General features: G+C 42.6%; 2 protein-coding genes across 3 annotated transcripts in view; one reads left to right on the top strand and one right to left on the bottom strand.

Annotated features, from left to right (window-relative positions):
* T48 (FU domain-containing protein T48) overlaps positions 1 to 26,981 on the top strand; it is a 368,079-nt gene that overhangs the window by 109,848 nt on the left and 231,250 nt on the right. The gene's annotated exons all lie outside the window — the stretch shown is intronic.
* LOC136875635 (trehalose-6-phosphate hydrolase) overlaps positions 1 to 26,981 on the bottom strand; it is a 123,039-nt gene that overhangs the window by 93,724 nt on the left and 2,334 nt on the right. Inside the window, exon 2 of one of the 2 annotated variants that reach the window (XM_067149177.2) lies at positions 16,440 to 16,597. The exons of the other annotated variant lie outside the window; for it this stretch is intronic. The gene's annotated coding sequence lies outside the window, so the exon portion shown is untranslated. The remainder of the gene's footprint in view (positions 1 to 16,439; positions 16,598 to 26,981) is intronic. 2 annotated transcript variants of the gene reach the window in all.

Genomic DNA, 26,981 nt, shown 5'->3' with positions numbered 1-26,981 from the left:
AGACAGCGGACTCCCTACAACTTTATTTATAAAACCAGTTACATTACTGAACCCTAGCGAAACTGTCTGGTTCTCTTAAATGTTGGGCAGTGATGGGTTTATAAGGCTTGCCCTTTAACCATTTTGTTACTCTGTGGGCAGAAGATAATGACACATTGGCTTGTACGGCGAGACGCGACAGAGATTTTGTTGGAGTTCTTTCTAAGAGAGCTCGTGTTTCATCAAACTTTTCCTCTGTTGAAACAGTTCGTCTCCTGCGTGTTTTTCACTAAATTACGTATCGTATTCCTATGGGGAGGGAGGATTGCAGGAAATGTGCTAATGAATCGAAAGCGGCACTCTAACAGAATAATGATTCGCTTAGCACAACAGAATGAAAACACGCTGTTCTAATGTATTCGAAAGCTTACACACTGAGCACACTATCAATACCATAGAGTTAAACCAAACTATTGCGCTGAAGACTTATGCCCCCTGTGGGTGGGGGCGGTAGAATAACACCCACGGTATCCCCTGCCTGTCGTAAGAGGCGACTAAAAGGGGCCCCATGGGCTCTGAACTTTGGAGCGTGGGTTGGCGACCACGGGGCCCATAGCTGAGTCCTGGCATTGCTTCCACTTACTTGTGCCAGGCTCCTCACTTTCACCTATCCTATCCGACCTCCCTTAGTCAACTCTTGTTCTTTTCCGACCCCGACGCTATTAGGTTTGCGAGGGCTAGGGAGTCTTTCATTTTCATGCCCTTCATGGCCCTTGTCTTCCTTTGGCCGATACCTTCATTTTTCGAAGTGTCGGACCCCTTCCATTTTTCCCTCTAATTAGTGTTATATAGAGGATGGTTGCCTAGTTGTACTTCCTCTTAAAACAATATTCACCACCACCACCTGAAGACTTATGGCTTAATCGTTACCGCATTAGAACACATTAGCCCGACATGAAGCAATATATCTCTCGGCAAATGAGGTACCCGGCCGTGCCTTTCCGTGCATTATACGCGAACCTTTTGTTGAGCCCGATTTTTACGGGGTGTGGAGTAAGGAGGGAGCGCTGCCGGTTCCGGTTATACTGCCAACTGGATGGAAATGAAATCTGAACTGAATCAATAATATGATCGATCGATATGAATTTTCTAAACATTTATTATCTTACGTCAACAACTGTGTCACACATACATTATTTAACATTATATAACATTTCTCGATGCGAATCTTGTTACTAGCACGAATTATATAGTTTGGCTTTGCTGTGTAAACAACAACAGTGCGAGTTCGTAAAGTGTACGCCAGATGTCGCACAGCGATGAATAAGCGATTCATAGTTTGTGATTCAAAGGTTGCCAATATGGATGTCGAAGATAACCGAGGTCTACCGATTCAGCACTAGAGAGCTCAGGGCTCAAGAAAAGGTTCGCGTATAGTAGATCCCCGGACACACCTAGAGCTAAAAAAAGAGACCCTATAAAATAGCATGATGAAAGAATTCTAATTCTATCGTTGAAAGCAAAATTCTAATGACGAAGGAAAGAGCAAATACAACTGTAATGAAAATGTATGCCAATATTTACTTGAAAAGTTCACGCACCTCATAACCTATTAAGCAGGACACATTTGTCAATGCTGTTTACAATACCAGGCAAGGAGTTGCCTAGTTACATGGCAGTACAACTCGATCACGGCAACAGGCAATGAGTTGTCTGCTGTAGTTGCATGGCCGCCTATCAAGTAAAGTACTTCATAAAACATGACGGCGTGTTCCCATCCTTCTATATATAGCCACGGTCATGAAACTCCTAGCAAGAAAGGTACTTAATAAATAAAACATGGCGGCGTGTTCCTATCCTCCTATATACAGCATTTCTTACCGGACTATCATGATACAGCGAAAGTTGCTGTCGCCTAGCGACAATCTGTCCAAATCGATCCAATCTTCGTGAGACTTTGCAGTTAAATTAATCATATTAAATTACTCATCATGAAAAAGCTATGCATCGGATTTCATTCTAACCACTTCCTAAACCGTCTCAGAAGTAATAAGAACCAATTGCAAAATTTTCAGCGAAATCGGTTCAGTAGCGTCTGAGTCCATATGAGACAGACACACACATCCACATAGTTTCACTTTTAGATAGATAGACAGACAGACAGACAGACAGACAGACAGACAGATAGACAGACAGACAGATAGATAGATAGATTAGCTCTTCATAAATGACCACAGCGGACGGGAGTGATTTCGTATTGGTTTACATACCTTACAACTGTGTAACGGTACTAGAAATCTTGTTTCCGATCTTTAGAAATGTTTTCATTTTTTTGCTAGCGACATTGTCGGAATTCAGTGTTCATTAAAGTCGACAATATTATAAGCTATTTTGTTTCATATAATTCAGCAATGAAGTAACTACCATGGAGAAAATATACATACAATTCCTGTCTTTTTAAATATAAAAAAGCTATTCTTAACAATGAAGAAGTTAGTGGTGACCGGGCCGGGCTGAGTGGCTCAGAGGGTAGAGGCGCTGATCTTCTGAACCCAGCTTAGCAGGTTCGATCCTGACTCAGTCCAGTGGTATTTGAAGGTGTTCATATACGCCAGCCTCGTGTCGGTAGATTTACTGACACGTTAAGTAACTCTTGCGAGACAAAATTCCGGCATCTCGGCGTCTCAGAAAACCGTCAAAAGCAGTTAGTGGGACGTAAAAACAATAATATTACCGGTAATTAATTAGTGATGACCGGACTGTATTCCATGTGCAAACACAAGCGCTAGCGCCTCCCAAACAAATTTGCTATTGATTAGGCCCATCACACTTTGTGCTGTTCTGGCAATAAGCTCAGCAGTTTATGAGAGAGGTTTCAGTTGTCAAAACAGACTCAAAACAAACTACAGAAACTCGCTGAGGGATGATCTACCAAGGATTTCTGCAAATGGACGCATTGTCCTTGATTTGACACTAGATATAGATACTAGAAAGACAGCTCTATTCAAACATGAAATGCTAAAGTATGTATTTTAACACTTTTATTTCGTAGTATTGTTTTACCATGCTTTTATAAAGCCTATACTGTAATTTATTTTAATAATTTTCCTATGTAGAAGAAACTAACATAAGAAAGGGGAATACTATTTTTATAACTTAGAGTATATTTGTGTCCGCCTCTGTGGTGTAGTGGTTAGTGTAATTAGCTGCCACCCCCGGAGGTCCGGGTTCGATTCCAGGCTCTGCCACGAAATTTGAAAAGTTGTACGAGGGCTGGAACGGGGTCCACTCAGCCTCGGGAGGTCAACTGAGTAGAGGTGGGTTCGATTCCCACCTCAGCCATCCTGGAAGTGGTTATCCGTGGTTTCCCACTTCTCCTCCAGGCAAATGCCGGGATGGTACCTAACTTAAGGCCACGGCCGCTTCCTTCCCTCTTCCTTGTCTATCCCTTCCCATCTTCCCATCCCCCACCAAGGCCCCTGTTCAGTATAGCAGATGAGGCCGCCTGGGCGAGGTACTGATCATTCTCCCCAGTTGTATCCCCCGATCCGATGCCTGAAGCTCCAGGACACTGCCCTTGAGGCGGTAGAGGTGGGATCCCTCGCTAAGTCCGAGGGAAAAGCCAACCCTGGACAATAAACAGATTAAGAAAGAAAGAAAGAAAGAAAGAAAGAAAGAAAGAAAGAAAGTATATTTGTAAGGAATAAACCGAGTGGCTAACTAAGTACTTACAGTAGCTACTGCCTTGAAAATCGACAGCCGATTTCCAGTCATTCGACCAGGTCAGGGATGGAATGAATGAAGCCCCCAACTAGCGGCGAGGATAGGAATTGTGCCGGCTGCCGAAGCCTGTCGTACTCCTCTGGGGCAATGATTAATGACTGACAGATGAAATGAAATGACCGAGCTCGATAGCTGCAGTCGCTTAAGTGCGGCCAGTATCCAGTATTCGGGAGATAGTAGGTTCGAATCCCACTGTCGGCAGCCCTGAAAATGGTTTTCCGTGGTTTCCCATTTTCACACCAGGCAAATGCTGGGGCTGTACCTTAATTAAGGCCACGGCCGCTTCCTTCCCACTCCTAGCCCTTTCCTGTCCCATCGTCGCCATAAGACCTATCTGTGTCGGTGCGACGTAAAGCAACTAGCAAAAAAAAAAAAAAAAAAAAAAAAGAAATGAAATGATACTGGAGAGTGTTGCTGGAATGAATGATTACAGGGAAAACCGGAGTACTCGGAAAAAAACCTGTCCCGCCTCCGCTTTGTCCAATACAAATCTCACATGGAGTGACCGAGATTTGAACCACGAAACCCACGGTGAGAGGCCGGCGCGCTGCCGCCTGATCAACGGAGGCACTTTGGCTACTGCCTTCTGACTTCAAATTTCATACCCTGCCTTTAGCTGCAGCGGAGTCAGGGTTAAAAAAATAGCTAGTGATAATTTTGTAACAGCTGTAAGAAACGCACCTATTTACGCCGGTTGTTGAACTGCAGTCAAGTAAGACTGATGTTTCAGTTACCTAACCATTGAAATAGAGCTGGACCGCGTCGCATTTGATGACGTCGTGCGGCTTGCTTTACGGACCACACGGCCCATTCAATGGGCATGCGCTAACTGTGAATCTTAACAAAAGAAAACAAGTTTTGTTTCGAAATAATGAATGATTTTCACTCCAGTAGTCAAACAAGTGGATTGGAAATTTTCAGCTTTCTACCTAATTACAACAGTCTATATTGCCGCCAATAAGGCACAATTATGAGGTTCTCTTATCTTCTTTGGTCTATCATCTTCATGTTAGCAATCACTATTTTGTCTTTTTCTTCTTCTTCTTCTTCTTCTTCTTCTTCTTCTTCTTCTTGAAATATAACATTGCTGAAGCATCCTTTCCTTCCTTTATCCGACATCCTCTTCTGTCGAGGATCGGAACTCTTCTTTCGGACAAAATACTGTGCAATGATATTAATGTACAACTCTACGCAAGCATAGAATTTTTGCTAACTATAAGATAGATATACAGTTTTATGGTGATCCCAACCACAACATCGTGAAATCTTATTTCGAAATTGTCTGGCTCCATAGGTAAATGGTTACCATGCTGTACTATGGTCCAAGCGTCCCTGGGTTCGATTCCAGGTCGGGTCGGGGATTTTAACCTTCGTTAGTTAATTCCTCGGGCTCGGGGGCTGGGTATTTGTGCCGTCTTCAGCATTAGAATTCATACTAGGCAGCACCTCATCCGTACAGACGCGCAGGTCGCCTGTATGGCGTCAACTCGAAAGACGTGCACCAGGCCTGTCCGGGGGTCACACGCCATTATTATTATTATTATTATTATTATTATTATTATTATTATTATTATTATTATTATTATTATTATTATTTCGAAATTATCACACTGACCCTAGGGGCTCTCAACTTGAGATCTTGGGGTGGCGGCCACGGGACCCCTAGCTGAGGCTGGCATTGTTTTCACTTACTTGCACTAGTCTCTTCCCTCTCAACCCCTGTGGGTGGGGGCGGTAGAAGAATACCCACGGTATCCCCTGCCTGTCGTAAGAGGCGACTAAAAGGGGCCCCAGGGGCTCTCAACTTAGGAGCGTGGGTTGGCAACCACGGGCCCTTAGGTGAGTCCTGGCATTGCTTCCACTAACTTATGCCAGGCCCCTCACTTTCATCTATCTTATCTGTCCTCCCTTGGCCAACTCTTGTTCTTTTCCGACCCCGACGGTATTAGAGCACTCGAGGCCTAGGGAGCCTTTAATGTCCACGCCCTTTGAGGCCCTTGTCTTGCTATGGCCGATACCTCCATTTTTCGAAGTTTCGGACCCCTTCCATTTTTATCCCTGATAAGTGCTACATAGAGGATGGTAGCCTAGTTGTACTTCCTCTTAAAACAATAATCACCACCACCACCACCACCACTACACGAGGCCACAGAGCTAGCTGCAAATAGAGGATTGTGGAGGTGCTTAGTTAATTTACAGTGGCCTGGAGACTGAATGCTCAAAGGCATAACAATCTATGATGAAGATGAATGTGTATATGTATAGGCTACACATTATTATTACATTATTTTCCCTTAAGACAATTAACATCACCATCACCACTCTTATTCAGCACTTTCGCAATATTGGTCGGTCAAAGTCGCCATTGGTTTGAATAGAGTTATAGCAGGATAGACAACCGTGTTTTCTATGTCTCCTGTATCTAGAGATGCTGCAAATCTTGAACTCAGTTAAGCCATAAAGTCATACTCATTAGGTGGAATGGTTCATATAGCGATGTCTCAGTTAACGTTGAATGGGATGTGTCTGAAAGCAGTACCGAGCGGTATCCGTGTCAAGGGAGCCAGTTCTCTCTGAAAATCGTGCAGATCGAGCGAGGGCGTGGTCTATGATCTAACAGAATGGGTCAATTCCACTTCATTGCCTGACCTCTAGACAAGCACAGCTCTCATTTTCTTTTGTATTTGGCAAACATTCAGCTGTAATGCTCCAACGAGTAACATATTGCACGAATACCTCCAGGCAGGACTAGCTGGATCGCTGCCCCGCTATTATCACAATATTCAGTGGCAATGGCGAATATTGTAAACTTGCAGACTTAGAGATTTAAGTAGATATTTTGGAATTTTTAGCGGATAAAATTCTCAACACTGCTCACTACTAATGAGTAGAGCGAGTAAAATATAACTAGACCTACCGATAGTTCTGTGTTAAAGATGTTATTCCGAAAAAGACACTTTGGCAGCACGAACAGAGTTTCTCGTTTTACAAACCTATTTTACTAAGAGTAAAATATACAAACACATCCAAATATTAGGGTTTTAATACTCCAGTATCTTCTTATTTTTCTTTTTCTGGCGCGAATCAACATTATTTGTTGAGCTTTCCTCCTTGCCCAGTCCCCTTGTGTGGACAATTTTCCTGATTACATTTCTATCCTGCAGATTTGATGATCCCCTTTCAGTGAAGTCTTTCTCTACTTGCTACTGTAAATAACTCTGTAACCAACAAATGTATTGCAAATAACCTATGTATTGTAAATAACCTGTAACAACACCATTGTAAATATCCTCATAACCCCAATAAAAAACGGGGTAAGGGATATATTTCAAAATATCATAGAAATCGTCACTAATCAAGATATAATAGAAAATGAAACAACTATTGATGTAAAAACCACAATGTAAAAACATGAAAATTGTAACCAGAATGTACAATTTGAAAAGAAAATAAACACTTAGCCAAGAGGTCGGGACCCCCTCCCAACTCCTTCAACATAGGAAATCTCCATCCCCCCCCTTCCAACTCCATCAAATCCTCCAACCCCGCCAAATCTCCTGGCCAGAGAGAAGGCGTAACCTTCTAGGTGGCCCGCCCCTTCCCTTCGGGAAGGGGAATGAAAACATTCCCCTTGTACCTTGGTCTACTTGCTTATACCATTTAATCTCGTACGTTTAATTGGCTTAACAATTGAATTCATCGCAGTCTCATTGTATCAGTAAGCTTAGATATTTTAAAATATATTTCCGAGTTCTGTTTGGGGTAATGTATTCCATTTTTAATTCTGGGCCCTAAGATTTTTCTCGTGGTCTTTTTTTCTTTAATCTCTAATTGTTTCAGTATCATTTATAAGGAAAGCTAAAATATTATGCAGTATGAAATCTTGGTCTGGTTACATACAGACAGGTATCCTATTAATATAATGCTTTATTAGCACAAACAAAACTAAACTTTAATGCAAACTATCCCTTTAATACAGTACAGTATGTGCCTAAGACTTAACTTCAAGATTACAAAACTTGTTTATAGATTTCTGCTCCAAATCACTCTTTTTGTTATACTGTGGACAGCCTATAAAGGCAGGTGTGTAGCCTTGTTCTGATGTCTTCAGTGCACCACGTTATATTCAAAACTGCTGCAACAAATTACTATTTGTTAAGTGTGCAAATATTATTTTACAGCAGAATGAATATTACCAGTCAGTTTGTGATGTCTTAATTTATGATCCTATCACATTTCATTATTATTGGTCTAGTTCAATCCAAACTATTCCCTTGTAAGTGCGATGTAATGGAATATAATTTATTCAGATATTAAGCATGTTACATACAATACATTGTCTAACAAAATAAGATCATAAATACCCACACACAAACAAACAAAAATATATCGTTTCAGTATTGAGTTAAAGCAGTGCTTCTAATCCACCGGGCAGGGCGCGAGATATTCTTCTGGATTTTTTATTTCCTAACCATTTTTTTACGAATACATATTGTATAGTGGAAATATTCTTAGCAGAGTGATTTTCGTGATCATATTTAGAATTTACAGATTCATACATTTTCCTATATAAAATTGCATGCGTTACATATAAAAACATTTGGCGTATATACTCTTATATGTGACATTTTGTTAAGTTGACATCCTTCAGCTGCTCCTCCTACCCTACTGACTTCTGTGGTGAAGTACTTCCCAGTAACTTTCCTTTTGAAAACTAATATCATTAAAATCAATGTAATACAGTAATAAATGATCAGCGTTATAAAGTTTATAACATTTTGATGGTCAAAATGGTTAGAATGCAATAATATGCCAATTAAAATTAGCATAAATTAATAAATTATGCTGGCTTGAAGAAACAATATGTAGAACATTTTATTCACCCAGTAATTAATTTTTTGTTAACATGCCACATCGTATTAATAGTGTTCATTTTAAGATCACGCAATACTTATGTTAGTTAAATCTATGAACATTAAAAAAAAAACAACTGGGAACGTATTTACGTTGGGACCGAGCTCTCATCTTGTGGATAAAGGATTTACCGGGCCGCGGTTTGTCGAAGATTCATAACCCCTGAGTTGAAGGGACGCATGAGTAACTATTTCTGAATAAGTTATACTGAAGGGTAGTTCTTTCAGATTTGATTGCAATTTATTAAACATTTTAACTCAACAATGAAATGGCTTGAACCTGTCTTCTGCAGCCTGTAACGAGGTACATCGACTTGGTTGACTGACCTGCTATTATATTTATGAACATCACTTCTGAGCTTGATTTTTTTGGTTTTTGTATATACCTTAAGAAGTGCATTATAAATATATTTGTTCACAACAGTTGTAAGAGAGAGCTTTTTAAAATAGGCATTAGCTCTATACCGGGCCGCCTCTGGTCTCACTAGGAATTAACCTGTCACCCATTTTTTGGTGCAGGCTGAGTGAACCTCAGAACCATCAGTTCTAAATTTGTGGACTTCCTGACGGGGAATCGAATCCGCGCCCTTCCGAGTGAACCAAGCACGTTTTTACTGTCTCGGCGATAACTTTACAGACTTTCAAGATCATCCAAGATGTGACGAAAATCCAGCCATTCTTAACTACAGTATTAAGTCCTTTTGACCGGTGAAACGTAAGTAGCAATCGCTAGGCTTCATGTGAGTTGGGAATTAGTCCACTTAACGTGCTAGACTATATAAGGAAGGGATCGCACCATGTTGGTGGGAGATAGAACACATTCACGGCATACCCAGCCAATCCTAGGCGGGGACTAAAAGGGCTGACCCTCTGCCGTAGGGACTGTCAATTTGTGACGATGTGATCGCTAGCTGTGCCTGACGTTGCTTCCACTTACTATTGCCAGCTGCTTTCCCCCTATGGTGGTGGAGGGGGTAGAAAACATTCACGGTATCTCACAGGAAGCGACTAAAAGGGGGTAACCTCATGGACCCTCAATTTGAGCCTCTTATGGGTGGCGGTACAGAATACATCCACGGTGTCCCCTGCCTGTAAGAGGCGACTGAAAGGAAAGCTCTCAGCATGGAGGTGTGGGTTGGTGACCACGGGGTCCTAGATGAGTCTGGTACTTCTGGTGTTGAAGGCGGCACACATACCCGGCGTCCGAATTAAAAGGTTAAAATCCCTGCCCCAGCCGGGATTCGAAACCGGAACCACTTGGATGAAAGGTTACCACGCTAACCAGTTAGCAATTGGAAAGGTTACCCAGTTAAAACCTCAACTTGGTAGTGTAGGTTTCTTGTGCCAGGCTCCTCACGTAGAACTTTCCTTCATGGTCAACTCCTGTTCACTTCCGACCTCGTCGTCGGTATTAGGTTTGCGGTGCCTAGGGAGTCCAGGGAGTCTCGCCCCCCTTTGTGGTCCTTTACTTCCTTTTACCGATACCGAAGAGTTGGACGTCTTCCGTTTCCTCTTCCGATTAGAGTTGAGTATCTACAGCAGTTCCAATCCTCCTTAAACTACCAACACGTTACTGCTTATGCGTGAGATGGCGAAGATGACCAGCAACTCAAGCTTTTGAAATATTCTGTCATAAATAGGGTTGCCAGCTCTCCGGCTTATGTGATATAATATTTTCAAGAATGATATCTCACGTGTATAGCCTATGTTCTACAGTGCACAGAAAAAAAAAAAGATGATGTGGACACAGTGTCCTTCATGTTGGTTTTACAAATCTGGCTGTTCTAATCATAAAGCTCTTCCAAAGTATTAATTATATTAGACCGGGGCCGCCATCTCACCGTCAGATAGCTCCTCAATTCTAATCACGTAGGCTGAGTGGACCTCGAACCAGCCCTCAGGCACGCTACCCCTACACCACGGGGTCAGCTTAATGGAAGCAGCCCAGACAAAAATACCACTAGAACTGCCGTATTCAAATGAGTGTCATATGGGTATTACTGCTTCCTTATGCACGTATTTTTTCTTCAATTTGCTTTACGTCGCACCGTTGCAGATAGGTCTTATGGTGACGATTGGATAGGAAAGGGCCAGAAGTGGGAAGGAAGCGGCCGTGGCCTTAATTAAGGTAGGTACGCCTCGTGTGAAAATGGGAAACCATGGAAAGACTATCTTCCAGGGCTGCCGACACCCCCGAATGGAAGCTGACAGCTACGCAACCCAAACCGCACAGGCACTTGCTCGGAATATAGCAGTTTAAAGCAAACCCCATGGCGAAACAGCCGCGAAGGGCCATGGTCTACAAAGTGACCGCTGCTCAGTCCGAAGAACTGCAGATTATGCGGTGTCGTGTGGTCAGCACGACGAATCCTCCCGGCCGTTACTCTTGGCTTCCTAGACCGGAGCCGCCATTTCACAGTGAGACAGCTCTTCAGTTGTAATCACGTAGGCTGAGTGGACCTCGAACCACCCGTCGGAACCAGGTAAAAATCTCTGACCTGTCCGGGAATCGAACCCGAAGCCTCCGGACAGGAGGCAAGCACGCTATCTCTACATCGCGGGGCCGGCTTAACTGCTAAATACCTTGAAATATCAGCAACCTGAAAGAAAAAAGTATGATATAGACACAGTGTCCTTTTGGGTTTTACATATAATCATAAAGCTCTAACGAAGTATAATTACGTTTATCCGTTTACAAACTGCATACCCAGCTCCCAGTGTAGTCCTGACATTACCGAATTCAAAAAGTCGGTAGTGCTATTGGCTGAGATCATGTTTTTGCATATATTTCCTCTCTAACAATAATAACTGCGTGTGAAAACTGCTGCCCCACTACTAATTAAGAATGCATATGAGAGTAACATCCTTATCAGCTGCATTTAAGCTGGCACACTTTGAAACAAGGAAATGACAATCATTACATTATTCGCTTTTACTGGACAATCTCTGCGCAGGACGAGAAATTATCGCATCCCATCTTATGTTAGATGAATTGGCGGGCAGACAAGACGTCGATAGCGGAAATGTGGAGGTGTTCATGTTTTGCATCCGTTGATACGTTGCCAACGTCTTCCTGGGTATGCGAGCCTGATTTTAATATTCAGTGGATTGTGAAGCGGGAAGATTTCATCATATAAACCATTAGTTTAGACGAATAGCGCATTGCATTCGAATTCAATACCTCTACTTTCATTTCAACGCTATTAGCGAGAAACGACTTGTACAATTACAGATGACCCATCCCCAGGATATTCCACCTCATGAGAATGATGAGGCGACCATACAATTCCAGGTGTATTTATTTATTTATTTATTTATTTATTTATTTATTTATTTATTTATTTATTTATTTATTTATTTGTCCGATTCCTTGGCTGAATAGTCAGCGTTAAGGTTTTCGATTCAGAGGGTCCCGGGTTCGATTCCCGGCGATCTCGGGGATTTTAATCGCGTCTGATTATTCTTCTGGCTCGGGGACTGGGATTTTGTGTTTGTCCCAACACTTTCCTCTTTATATTCAGACAACATACTATACTACCAACCACTAAAGGAACACACAGTACTGATTACATCCCTCCGTATAGGGCTGGCTGGCGTCAGGAAGGACATCGGGCCATAAAAGAGGGCCAAATCCACATGCGTGACGCATTTCGCACCCGCGATCCCACAAGTGGGAAAAGCGGTAGAAGAAGAAGAGGACGAAGAATTTATTTATTTATTTATTTATTTATTTATTTATTTATTTATTTATTTATTTATTTATTTATTTATTTATTTATTTATTTATTTATTTATTTTACAGTGCACTATGTCTTCTGGCATGGGCTAGAATAAAATTGTTACTTTCATTGACCTGTCTCAGTCTTATACTTGGCTTTGACAGTATGAAAGTGGCCGAGATATGAGTGACGCTATTAATGCCATTCCTTATGCAGCCAGTCCCTGCTATGAATGGTGTGAAGATGTCGCTCATAGAGTCGGTTAGTGCACGCATTTCAGTAGGCTTGGCACACTGATGTGCAGTAGCAACTTCTGGCTCAGTGAGGAAAGCAACGGGAAACTACCTCATTTCCTTAGTACGCCTCTTCAGTGACACCTAGGCCATCTATGACAGCTAATGGTGTACCTGTTGAGGATCCAACCAGCCTTCGGGCTGAATACCCAACATACCGGTACGCATTTATTTATTTATTTATTTATTTATTTATTTATTTATTTATTTATTTATTTATTTATTTATTTATTTAGTGTATGGCTTTTAGTACCGTGAGTGTCCGAGGACATGTTCGGCTCATCTGGTTCAGATCTTTCTATATGACGTGAATTCCATGTGAGCCTGGCATTGCTTCCACCTGTTCTTCTCTTTTGTTCCCCTTGTGGGTAGGGGCGGTAAAAAACATCAACGGAATGTCCCGTCTGTAGTAATAGGGGACTAAAAGGATTAACCCTCAGCGCTCTCAACCTAGGAGAGTGGTGACCACAGGGTCTCTAGCTGAGTCTGGCATTGTCTCCACTTACTTTTTCCCCACCAACGGGACTCGAACCACCCAACCACGGTGTCAGACCACACAGAACATGGTCACCACTTCCATCTTTCCTATATGACCTCCCGCGGTCGACTCTAATTCTTTTCTGACCCCGACGGTATTAGATTTGAGAAGCCGAGGGTATCTTTCATTACTCTGCGTGAATGAGGGCTGTTATCCCCTGCCGGACTTTAGACATGGTTAAACTCAACTTTGACCGTGGTTTGGTGACTACGGTTCCCCTAAGTGAGTCTGGCACTTGCGCCATTCTCCTCAATTTCATTTCTCCTGTCTGGCCTTCCTTGGTAGACTCTTATTTCTTTCCAATCCCGACGGTTTGCAAGGCCTAGGGAAACTTTCACGCCTTTCGTGACCATTCACTTTCTTTTGCCGATAATCATTCTTCGAGGCTCTTCCATTTCTCCTCTGATTAAATTCAGGAGACGATGGCTGCTCAGTTGTACTTCCTCTAAAACAATACCACCACTATCTTTTGTCTTTCTTGTCTAACCTCTCTTGATAGCTCTTCTGCGTTTGACAGCAAGCCCTATGTCCCTTGCCTGTCCAGAGACTATTTATCTGCCAGGGGCTCTCAACCTTGCAGTGCAGTGGGTGGTTACCACAGATCCCCTAGCCGAGTCTCCACAAGGACTTGAAAGTGTTAGATGGCGACCACAGGTCATCTAATATAGTCTGACATATTATTATTATTATTATTATTATTATTATTTATATCATTTTCATTTTATGCCAGCCCCGCGGTGTAGAGGTAACTTGCCTGCCTCTTATCCGGAGGCCCCGGGTTCGATTCCCGGCCAGGTCAGGGATTTTTATCTTGATCTGAGGGCTGCTTCGAGGTCCTCTTAGCCTCAAGAGGTCAACTGAGTAGAGGTGGGTTCGATTCCCACCTCAGCCATCTTGAACTCGAAGTGGTTTTCCGTGGTTTTCCACTTCTCCTCCAGGCAAATGCTGGGATGCTACCTAACTTAAGGCCATTGCCGCTTCCTGCCCTCTTCCTTATCTATCCCTTCCAATCTTCCCATCCCCCGACAAGGCTCCTGTTCAGCATAGCAAGTGAGGCCTCCCGGGCGAGGTACTGGTCCTCCTCCCCAGTTGTATCCCCGACCCAAAGTCTCACGCTCCAGGACACTGCCCTTGCGGCGGTATAGGTGGGATCCCTCTCTGATTCCGAGGGAAAAACGCAACCCTGGAGGGTAAACAGATTAGAAGAAGAAGAGGAAGAAGAAGAAGAGGAAGAAGAAGAATACTGCTACTCCATTGCATACTTAACAGATAATATATTGAAAAACAAACACAAACAAACAAACAAAACAAACAGGCGGACAGACAGATAAAAATTGAACGTAACCTACTTTCGATTTCTGTATAATTAATCTGAAGTAATTTGAAGTGTACTGAAAAAAATATATAGATCATCGAATTCACTGCTTTAAAATTTCCTTTGCTGGAATCGAAGAAAGCCACGTCTAGAGAACCTGGGACCACTCAATTCTCCATCTGTCGGCCTTCCATCCAAGTTATATTAGTACGTAGTTAAGATGTATTGTGTTACGAAACACGAGATTGATTCTTCGTAACAAGTCGTGTGTTTCATGAATAACATGCAGAATGAGCTTATGTCATCACCTTACAGTCCTCAGAAACGTTGACGGCTTAAGAGAAGGCTTATGTGTCAGAAATTAGCGCACAGTATGCACCGTGACCTAGTTATCACTCTTATAACAATGTGTGCTTCAGGCACTGCTACCTGTGTAAAGAACTGTGTCGTGACACAGCCATTTCACCATGCTCTATTCACAGGCCACTTACTGCGCTGCCGCTGGCTGCCATACCGCTCCAATTGAAGCGTACGCCTAATAAATTGTTCCCTTGCTATTACTCAATAATTCTGTAGGCTCGTTTCTGCCATCATCGCAGCCTCTCGCAGGGACTCAAATTCAATCCAAAACACTCTTCGTCGAGCATAGTTGAACCGAGAAGAACATTTAACCGTTAATGTCAGTGACTTCAAGAAAGAAGGGCAGAGCATCTGTACCGAGTCATATTGAGGCTCCCGGGATAAGACGACTCAATAATCTGGCAGAGAATATTGCAAGATCTCGCAGAATAGTGCTGTCTTCATTCATGATGACATCGCTGTTAGATTCCAGCATCTCAAGTCTAGATCACCACCGTTCAAACAGCACTTAAGTCCTGCAGAAGTTGCTTTATGCCTGTTGCTCACGGTAAAATTTTCTGTCAAATTTATTGTACAATAATTTAATTTTATAAAATTTCTGTTGCTCACGGTCAAATTCAAGTTTTATAAAACCTTTGATACAACTTTTCATAAAATAGGACATGTTCTATTCCGTAAAATTAATTTTACGGAACGAACCAATCAGCGAAGCTGACATCACGATGATGCTGGCGCTACGTCGTGAGAAGATTGTGAAGCTCGTGTAAACAAACACTTCTTTCTAAAATGGCAGGATCCGGGTGGACTAAGGAAGCTGCTAGTGTTTTACTGGACGAATACCAGAAATATCCTTGTTTTTAGCAAGTTAAAACCCCACTTTACCACAACAGAAATGCAAGAAGAGAGGCAAAAAACACAATCGCCGAATTTCTATATGAATGCTGGTCTTCTAACCTCAACTAATTTTCGACCAAGGACAGCAATCCTCTAGCTTCTTCTCTTTTTTTGATCCAATCCCGAGTCCAGCATTTCCTGGCATTTCTTTTCTTCCTTTTAACCACTGTACAACATATAATTGCACCTAAAGCAGCAATTTTTGCTTTGTTTGTTGGAGCCATACTCTGAAACACACTGTAAGTTGAACAGCTGATTCCTGGTTTAAAAGTTTATCGATAGATGGCAGCACATACACTTCTTAGTTCAGAAGTGAGTTCATAGATGGCCATCCTGATGCTTCCACGGATTTTATAAAATAATTTTACCGTGAGCAACACAACTTGTTTTCACCAAATTTTTATAAAATTATTTGTACAACAAATTTTACGAAACATTTTACCGTGAGCAATAGGCATTATAGACTTTTCGACTTCGACTGGCCAGCGAACATGATGCGACGTTGGGACTCGGTTAAATATTTCATAGCTGGCCGGTTCTGCCCCTGCTTGAGAAACAGCACCGCGTTGCTAACAGAATACCGAATGCGGTGGTGATTCTGACATGGACATCTATGTACAGAAATTATTTTTTTCTCTTACTTACAAATTATATGTTGGCACGTCAACAGATCCACCACTAGCTGCTATAAGTAGCCTAGGTGTCACTGAAAAGGCGTACTAGGGAAATGAGGCGAGAGGTCGTTTCCCGTTGAATTCCTCACCGGGCAGATGCTGCTGTTACATATCAGTCTGCCAAGCCCACTGAAATGCATAATACATCAACCAGTCACATGAACAACACTTTCATCATTGATCACAGGAACTGGCTGCACAAGGAATGGTATTACTAGTATCACTCGTACTTCAGTCACTTTCATATTGTCAAAACCAAGGATACCGAGCGAGTAGGCCGTGCGGTTAGGGTCGCGTAGCTGTCAGTTTGCGTTCAGGATATGGCGAGTTCCAAACGCATCGTCGGCAGCGTTGAAAATGGGTTTTCCGTGATTTCCCATTTTTACGCCAGGCAAATGCTGGGGCTGTACCTTAATTATGGGCACGGCCATTAGCTTCTCAATCCTAGCTCTTTCCCTTCCTTGTGTCTCCGAAAACCTCCGATGTGTTAGTGCGACGTTAAACCGCTAGGAAGAAAAAAAGGCCGAGGATGAGAGACAGAAAAACGAAAGTAACAAACCTGATCTAGCCTGTGTCAGGAGACGCAGAACAGTCTGGACACTCTGTCTCACCAAAGATGACCTGGTCAGACTTTAGCTCACCTATTTCATTGTATGAGACCAATTTCCAAGACTTCTGGACCATTTTTGTAGTTGTTTTTTTCTTTCTGGTGTAAAATTCGTATTTTGTCCTTACGTGTTTTTTCTTTACAATATGCTCTACACCACACCGATACAACCCTGGCATTTGCCTCATGTAAACATGGAAAATCACGAAAAACCGTCTTCAGGGCTGTCGACAGTGGAGTTCGAACCCACTATCTCCTGAATGTAAGCTATTAGCTACTTGACCCAAGCCACGCGGCAACTTGCTCGCTACCTTACGTGGTATTGGTTCTTAAGGATTTGCAATTTGTAACTCATAACTGTAAGATTAATGCTATAAACGGGGGAAACTATTCTTGTTCTAAATCATCGAAATCTTGCACATTTTGTATTCTCACAGATTCCATTTGTGTTAATAATTATATTAATTAATTAATTAGTTAATTAATCACAAGTGAAACAATATTTTCTCACTCGTAATGGCAATTAAAACAGAAGAAAAGACCATGCCGTGGCTATGTTGTTGTTCTTGCTGCTGCTGCTGCTTGTGGTGATACGATTCTGCGGTAAACAAGGGAAACTAAAAAGGACATATTTCACACAGGCAGAAAGGACTGACCATAAACAGATTTGGCTGAAAGCTCATGCTCGATTATAATACACAATACTTCTTCACACAAACGTTTTGTGATTTGCCGATATGGTAGGGCGTCAGACTATTTCATTTACTCTATGGTCTTCATACTTGGTCACGCAGGAGTCTAGTGGTGGTGGTGATGATTGTTTTAAAGGGAAGTACACCGAGATAGACATCCTTTTTTTATCTAATTAGAAGAGAAAATGAAAGTGTTGACCCTTCGAAAATGAGAGTATTGGTTAAAAGATGCATGGCAAACTAAACCAATGGTGTTGCGGAGATGCATTTAAATATAACACTCAGTATTCAAAGGAGTCGAAATAGTAAAATCACCATACATGCCGGGGAAAAGTGGTTTCGTGTTCGTTTTATTTATTCGGTTTTACTAGGACGCTTTATTGATCTATTTTTACGTACGTTTTCTTTCACCTAACGCTGAGTAAAAGTGAAATATTTTTATTCGTTACTAGCAAATGTACCCGTGCTTCGCTACGGTATTTCACATTGCATACGGATTTGTACGTAAATTACTGTACACGTAAGATAACATTAAATTGCATGTCTGTTAGCGTTATCCGAGAAACACAACTGGGAGGATCCATACGTTGTTTCCGATGTAACCTAGTGTGCACGTTGGGTAGTTTTGATGAAAATGGCAGGCTACGTTTCCTACTGGCATTCACATTGACAGTGGAATTCAGGAGTTATTACTATAACGGCAGGCTCACTTGCCTACTGCCCTTCACAATAGAGATGGTGAGTTTTAATTATAAAGGACAGCCCCCTTTTCATAATGCCAGTCACATCGTCATCATCATCAAGATTACCAGCAGCAGCATAAGGTAGCTACTAACCCGCCCCTACCGTAGCCGAATCTGGCTTTGATTCCACTTACTTGTGCCAGTTCTTCACTTTCATGTTTGCTATCCGATCTACGATAATGAACTCTTGTTTTCACCCTATTCCGATGAGGAGTCGGACATCTTTTTTCTATACCTACGGTAATGTTTAGAACATATGATATCCCTGTTTTTCGTTTCGTTTCGTTCGTTCTTTAAATCACTAATTACCACCAACATTTCCCAGATCCAAGTCATCCCTCCCCAACTTTCCATCTAAATACTTGCGTATTTCCTTAGTTAATTTATTTTTATGCAGTGTATTTGGAGTAGATTGGAAAAGTAATTGATAAGATCCGCATTATTTTGCGAAGTATTCTAATATTGTTTCTCTCTTTGTTTTAGGTGAGTATTACGCTACTGGTGCCTGACGATTCTGCTTATGTGAGTTAATCTTGAATATCTTTCTTAATCTACTTGCGTGATCGTGACAAATGAGAATGGGAAGAAATCATTTGCCTAATAATTAAGTTGACATGACCAACCCTGCCCACTACGAGAGGGTTGCAGCAAGCTGGTGATGTACTGTGCCTAGTCCAACGTTTACGTCTCTACAGTATGAAGTGAGCACTTACAGCTTTGGGATACTTATAAATGAAAGTTCATATTGTACAACCTGTGACAATAAAGTTCGGTGAATGAAGTCAGAACGATCGATCCGGCAACACTGGCGACACACAACGCTGCACCTGCGTAGCAGCAGGTTTTGACCACCTGCCCCCAACGTTGTTCAGTGGAGCGTCGTGTGTGTGCCGTGTAAGACCTGTTTGACACAGTTCGTGTTTAGTGCGTTGGTTCTGAACTGCAAACAGGAACATGAACGACCAAAAGATCAATGTACAGTTTTCTTTTTAGCTTGGCAAGAAACCGAAAGAAACGCATGCGATGCTGGTACGTGTTTATGAAGATCAAGCACTGTCCTTGAAGTGTGTGTACGAGTGGTTCGCCCGTTTTAGAGGAGGCCGGGAAAGTGTTTCTGACAACCCCCGTAGCGGAAGACCGGCGACCGCCGTCAGTGAGGAAAACATTGTGGTGAGGACATTAATCATGAACGATCGGCGATTAACTGTGCGCTTGATAGCGGATGAACTGTAGATTAACAGTGAATCCGTGCGACAAATCGTTACCCAGAAGTTAGGGAAGAGGAAAGCGTGTTCTCGTCTTGTGCCACATCACTTGACTGACGATCAGAAGCAGGCACGTTTAGAGGCTTCACAGGATCTTTTTCGAAACGGCGGATGCGATACCAAATTTTTTGAACTGTATTGTCACCGAGGATGAAAGCTGGTGTCTCAGGTATGACCCTGAAACGAAACGGCAAAGCATGGAATGGCGTTCTCCGGGATCCTTTTGTCGGAAAAAAATCCCACGACTCAAATTTGCTTTGAAAGGAAAGAGATTTGACGATATTTCTGACATCCACCGAAACGTGACGAGGCTTTTGAACACCATCCCAAAGGAAGCCTTCCTGCAAAGTTTCCAGGACATGTATCGCCGATATCAACAGTGCATAGTTATGCGTGGGGACTATTTCAAAGGACAGTAAGGTCACTGTCGTGCATTGTTCATCTATGTTGATAGTAAAGGACTATTCACCGAACTTTATTGTCACAGGTTGTATACACAATTAAAAATAATATATTGGAGAGTCACGCGGTTATTTCTTCAATAGTATTGTTTAGCTTTCTTCATCAGAAGATATAGGCCTAAATAATAATAATAATAATAATAATAATAATAATAATAATAATAATAATAATAATAATAATAATAATCTTAGCATATCTTCTTAGTTCATGTTTCCCTGATAACTACCCTGTCAGCCTATTTGTAGGCCTACACATTTTCAAGATTTTTTTTAACAACGCGAAGGGACGGAAAATTATTCCGTAAAGGAGTTATTTATCGCGCAAAGCAAATATACAGGCTCTCTTAAATGCTAACCGACTCTGCTGGGATTCTATCCCACAACCTTTAGGGGCGAACACCAAAACAACTACGCTTCTCGGACACTCAGAGAAATGAAGCTGGAAAATTTTCTTGTCCCTTAATAAAGTGAACACGTGTCCTCGTTCCGAGGTGATGCAGCTCCTTTTAGCTACATTCCTAATGGAGGTGAGCTGCACGTACCTTTCTAACCACATCCCAGAAATCGAACCCAGCTGTGCAAACACGGCAGGCAATAGTGCTAACCATTACACTACGGAGGTGGACAAAGTGAACGATGAAAAGAAGTCATTGAGGGCCTATAAACTGAATGTTTGTACACAGACGGAAGAAATCAGTCATTTAATCTCACCTAGTTCTGTCAATGATCGGCTTAGAATTGACATCATCGCTGACAGTCACTCTGAGTGAATATGGCAGTTTTCTTTCTGATTCGTACTCAGATGGCTGAGCAGTCCGATCCGCGATATACGAGTACATACTTCACCAGAGTGTAGACAAATATTAATTCACACACTCGAATAATGATCCACGCCCACCGAACTTCTGAAGACTAGCCATCCCTGCTCCTGGGTCATAATCAGTTTAAGTACTTATACACTGATGAGCAGCCGTTTTGGCGAAATGAAGCTGTTTTCTGCCCGGAGAATGTAATTTTATAGCCTGGAACGTTGTCATCAGGCCTCGTTCTAGCCGTGTAACAGTTGAGCACAGCTCACTTCGTCGCAGCCAGATTTCCGAAGCAGTGCAGGCACAGGGCTTTCTACGTCACACGTGTCAAGAGTGTACCCTGAGTACGCGGATTCAAGTGAAACCACCGCCTTGTGAACTGTGAAATTTGTTGATGACTGGGGTCTCCGTCGGCTAGGGCGGATGGTAAGAACGGGCTGCAGTGTATCAGATCACTCACGAATTCAGTGCTGGACAACAACGAGGTGCCAACTACCGTACCATTCAAGACATCTCTTCGCAATGAGGTGCAGAAGCCGCCGTCCCAGTAATGTACATCCGCTCGTTGCACCTCACAAGGAAAAAACATTGATATGAGCAAAGAAACACCGACATTAGAAGCTCGAAGCATGGGAAAAGGTCGCCTGGACAGATGAGTCAAGGTGCTAGTTTGTACAAGCCGATAACAGGGTAGGAATGTATTGCCAAGCACATGAGGCAAAGGAGTCCTCTTCTTGTCTGTAGCATAGAGTTCAGAACGGTGGTGGTGGTATACTCGTATGAGGACTGTTCGCATAGAATAAAATGAGGCCCCTGGTACACCAGCCAACATCCTCACCGGCGAACCTGCTGCCAAATCATGTCCACCCATTTGTTCGCCTCCAGTACCGGGAAGGAGACCTGTACTTGCAGCAAGACAATGCACCGACCCACCACTCCCGACTTGTGGCCAGTTCGTTCGATGAAAACTCCACAGACAGGAGGACTCTTGCCTAGCTCCTAGGGTCAACCGGCCTCAATCCTATTGAACAAAAATGGGATGTTGTCGAGAGGAATGTATGCAGCCTGGACACTCTTACGACCAATCTCCGTCCATTATGGAGCACTGTGCAGTGAGCATGGACCAGCACGTCCCACCAAAGCGTCCGGTGTGTGTTGTAGACGCTGCATCGCCTCCATCGTCCGGTGCTACACGCTACTATCCAGTTATCTCTAACGCAATTGCTCATAAGTGAACATTCTAAAGTGAATAGAAGACTATGTTCCTCTATCGCTGGACCAGGCGGTAACCACGCGTGTCTCAAAATGGGAATGTTTCGGGTTTTAATTTCTATGGAGCCTAAAATATTCAATACAATGTACTATATTGTTGAGAAACTCAATCTGCTGAGAGTTCCGCCAGTTCTGTTGTTGGAAGAAATGTTAATGGGTACTGTGAAAAATCATTTACCGTTATATGAAAAAAGGCTTCAAATTGGCTCGTACTGTATTTCTGTTAACACTTATGATACTCAGGTTACCTAGCCAACATTTTTCAGACTAAGAAACGCCACCACGAAATTCAAAACGGCTGAACTCCTTTATTAACAATGATGATATCTCAGTTTAATGGGTAAGCAATATATTTTCAGTTCGAAGAAATTCTTTGTCTAAATAAATTCTATAGAAGGGTTAGCTTTAACCACAGGTTGTTGCATTGGCTGTAATAATAAGTTTATTTTTGCTCTAGCAACGTGACAGCATGATGCCTCTGCGAATGTTTAAATATGTGAATCACTGAAAGTGCTGCAGTGGAATTCTTGATGCGCCACACCATAAGTTTAGTGTGAACTTGCCAATTCGAGGATAAGCTGCAAAATTTTGAAATTAACTAATCACATTACAATAACTCTTGAGGAGGCTGTACCTAGTTTTCAGGAAAAGCAAACAACGGACAAGTGTTTAACATTAATAGTAATATTGGTTTTACATCCCACTAATTACACTCATGTTCATAAAAACAAGTACACCTTAAAAAACTAGAGGTAGGAAGTTCATATTCACAGGACATGTGCATTAGTATGTTCTGAAGAAATGATTAACATTTGAACCAAGTCGGCCGTTAGGTTCAAGGTCCATATCGATATCTCGGCGCACCGCCACCGACTGGTAAAATGTGCCTGCGGCTCTCGTTGTCGCTATCAACCGAAGGTAATGGATCAGCGTGACTCGAGCAGATGTGCAGGATGCTTCGCAGACGTATGCGAGAACCGCACCGTCAAATGAGTGAGTCTGAAAGAGGACGTATTATTGGCATGAGAGAACGTGATGCATCCATCCGGGAATTGCTGCTCATGTGGGAGGAAGTGTGTCAGCAGTGCAACGGGTGTGCACAGAATGGTTCACAGAAGGCACGACGAGATGGGTCTGGTCGCACCACGCTGACCACCCGCCGAGAAGATCGACACCTCATTTGAATGGCATTGCAGGACAGATCTGCGTCTTCCTCGGCTCTGGCGCAACAGTGGAACAGTGTAACACATCTTACACTATCAGGAGTGACAGTCCGTCTCCGTTTATTACGGTCTGGGTTACCGGCGCGTTGTCCACTTCTCCGCCTACCTTTGACTAATGTGCATAAACATGCTAGACTGCAATGGTGTATGGAACGACGTCACTGGGGACAGGAATGGCAGCAGATAAGTGTTTTCGGGCGAATCCAGGTTCTGTTTGTTTGAAAATGATGGCCGCATTTTGGTTCGCCGCAGACAGGGGCAGATGCATCATATTGACTGCATTCGCACAAGACATACAGCACCAACTCAAGGCTTTATGGCATGGGGTGCTATTGGGTAGAATTACAAATCACAGTTGGTGCGTGTCCAGGGTACTGTAACCAGTTTGGTCTACGTGAATGACATCCTGCGATCCGTAGCCATACCCTTTCTGCACGACACCCCAGACGTCATATTTCAGCAGGACAATGTTGCTGCACGAACACGTGCCTTCTTGTTGTCACAGGATGTCAGACTGTTGCTCTGGCCCGCCCGATCACCGGACTTGTCGCTAATCGAATAAGTGTGGGATATGGTGAAACGACGGGTGCGGTGCTGTGTCCCATTGCAACCACCAAAGATGAACTCTGGAACCAGGTGAATGCAGCATGGATGGCTATACCCCAGGACGCCATTCGCGCCTTATACGCATCGATGACATCACGCATGGAACAAGTTATCAGTGCGCATGGACGACCCAGTGCCTACTAGGCAACAGGACACATGCTGAACCTCGGTGACTGAAATGCTAATAGTTTCTGCAGAACATACTAATGAACATGTCCTGTGAATATGAACTTCCTATCTCTAGTCTTTCAAGGTGTTCTGTTTTTATGAACATGAGTGTACTTTCGCGGTTTTCGGAAAGAAACACCCAGCAAGTGGCCGTGTGGTTTGGGTCGCGCAGCTGTGAGCTTGCATTCGGGAGATATTGGGTTCGAACCCAACTGTCGGCAGCCCTGAAGATGGTTTTCCGTCATTTCCCATTTTCGCACCAGGCAAATGCTGGGCCTGTACCTTAATTAAGGCCACGGCAGCTTCCTTCCCATCCCTATCCCTTTCCTGTCGCATCGTCGCCATAAGACCTATCTGTGTCGGTGCGACGTAAAGCAAAATTGCAAAAAGATGTTTTCGGAGACGCCGAGGTGTCGGAATTTTGTTCAGTAGGGGTTTGTTGACGTGTTAATAAATGTTCCGACTCGATGATGCCGCATTTGAGCACCTTAAAATACCACCGGACTGATCCAGGATCGAACCCACGAACCTGAGCTCAGAAGGCCAGCGCTCTATCGTTAGAGCTACTCAGTCTGGCTCAAGTGTTTCAACAAAGGGAATAAAATGTAATATTTTGAAATTAAAGTACGTAGTAGTTTTAATAACTCCAGCGTATTTTTTTTAAACGTTGCACACAAATAACAAACAACTTCGATTTTTAATTAAAGTGAAAGAAGTATTTTCATTTCCACACCAATTTTCTAGTACGCTAAGCGCGTGTTTCAATTTGCTCCTATACTGCTTATCGGCTCAACTACAGCACTGAGTTCGTCCCGAATGGTTTCCAAATCCAGTGGCTGTCTTGATGGGTATTTAAGATGTGTTTATCTCATCTGACCTAAATTCCTTCTCACCTGTTACGGTTGGCTGCAGGAGCATTCACTAAAATGAAGTACAACAATGAGATACATAGAGATGAAGGATGACGCTGCTGTAGTCTATCTACAGTCGCATATGGCGTAATAATTATTTTAACACAACTTCGTGCATAAGGAGAGAACCAATTATGAATGTGATGCAATTTTGCATACATAACACGGTTGTGCTAATGAAAAGCTCTGATAAAAGCATCACCTCCCTCCATGTTCTCAGAAAATTGAAAGAACGAATCCTTACCATCTGCACATAATAAAATAATACTTTTAATAAAAAATGTGAAATCGGGGCAGGAACATTGTAAGGCTATATACTAAACATTGCTTAACCGATCTATAATAATAATAAAGTCCGACTCGTTGGCTGAACGGTCATCGTACTGGCCTTCGGTTCAGAGGGTCCCGGGTTCGATTCCCGGCCGGGTCGGGGATTTTAACCTTAATTGGTTAATTCCAATGGCACGGGGGCTGGGTGTATGTGTTGTCTTCATCATCATTTCATCCTCATCACGACGCGCAGGTCGCTTACGGGAGTCAAATAGAAAGACCTGCACCTGGCGAGCCAAACCCGTCCTGGGATATCCCGGCACTAAAAGCCATACGACATTTCATTTCATAATAATAATAATAATAATAATAATAATAATAATAATAATGTCCGACTCATTGGCTGAAAGGTCAGCCTTGAGGTCTTCGGTTCAGAGTGTCCCTGGTTCGATTGCCGGCCGGGTCGAGGAGTTGTTGAGGAATGCGAAAACAGGTTTGTACCATTAAGGGTGGTAAGGAATGGTAAAGACCCACCTTATTATAATAGAGAAATAAAGAGACTAAGAAAGAGGTGCAGACTGGAAAGAAATAGAGTTAGAAATGGCTGTGGAAGTAATTGAAGGAACTTACTAGAAAATTGAATCTAGCAAAGAAGGCCGCTAAGGATAACATGATGGCAAGCGTAATTCGCAGTCATACGAATTTTAGTGAAAAATGGAAGGGTATGTATAGGTATTGTAAGGCAGAAACAGGTCCCAAGAAGGACATTCCAGGAATAATAAATGAACAAGGGGAGTGTGTATGTGAGGATCTTCAAAAGGCAGAAGTATTCAGTCAGCAGTATGTAAAGATTGTTGGTTACAAGGATAATGTCGAGATAGAGGAGGAGACTAAGGCCAAAGAAGTACTAAAATTTACATATGATAACAATGACATTTACAATAAGATACAAAAGTTGAAAACTAGAAAAGCGGCTGGAATTGATCAGATTTCTGGGGATATACTAAAGACAATGGGTTGGGATATAGTACCATATCTAAAGTACTTATTTGATAATTGTTTGGTCGGAGGAGTTATACCAGATGAATGGAGAGTTGCTATAGTAGCCCCTGTGTATAAAGGAAAGGGTGATAGACATAAAGCTGAAAATTACAGGCCAGTAAGTTTGACATGCATTGTATGTAAGCTTTGGGAAGGCATTATTTCTGATTATATTAGACATGTTTGTGAAATTAATAACTGGTTCGATAGAAAGCAATTCGGTTTTAGGAAAGGTTATTCCACTGAAGCTCAACTTGTAGGATTCCAGCAAGATATAGCAGATATCTTGGATTCTGGAGGTCAAATGGACTGTATCGCGATTGACCTGTCTAAAGCTTTTGATAGGGTGGATGATGGGAGACTACTGGCAAAAATGAGTGCAATTGGACTAGACAAAATAGTGACTGAATGGGTTGCTATATTTCTAGAAAATAGATATCAGAGA

Source organism: Anabrus simplex, chromosome 6 (assembly GCF_040414725.1).
Source record: "Anabrus simplex isolate iqAnaSimp1 chromosome 6, ASM4041472v1, whole genome shotgun sequence".
Lineage (NCBI taxonomy): Eukaryota > Metazoa > Arthropoda > Insecta > Orthoptera > Tettigoniidae > Anabrus > Anabrus simplex.
This window is presented reverse-complemented; position numbering and strand designations above follow the sequence as displayed.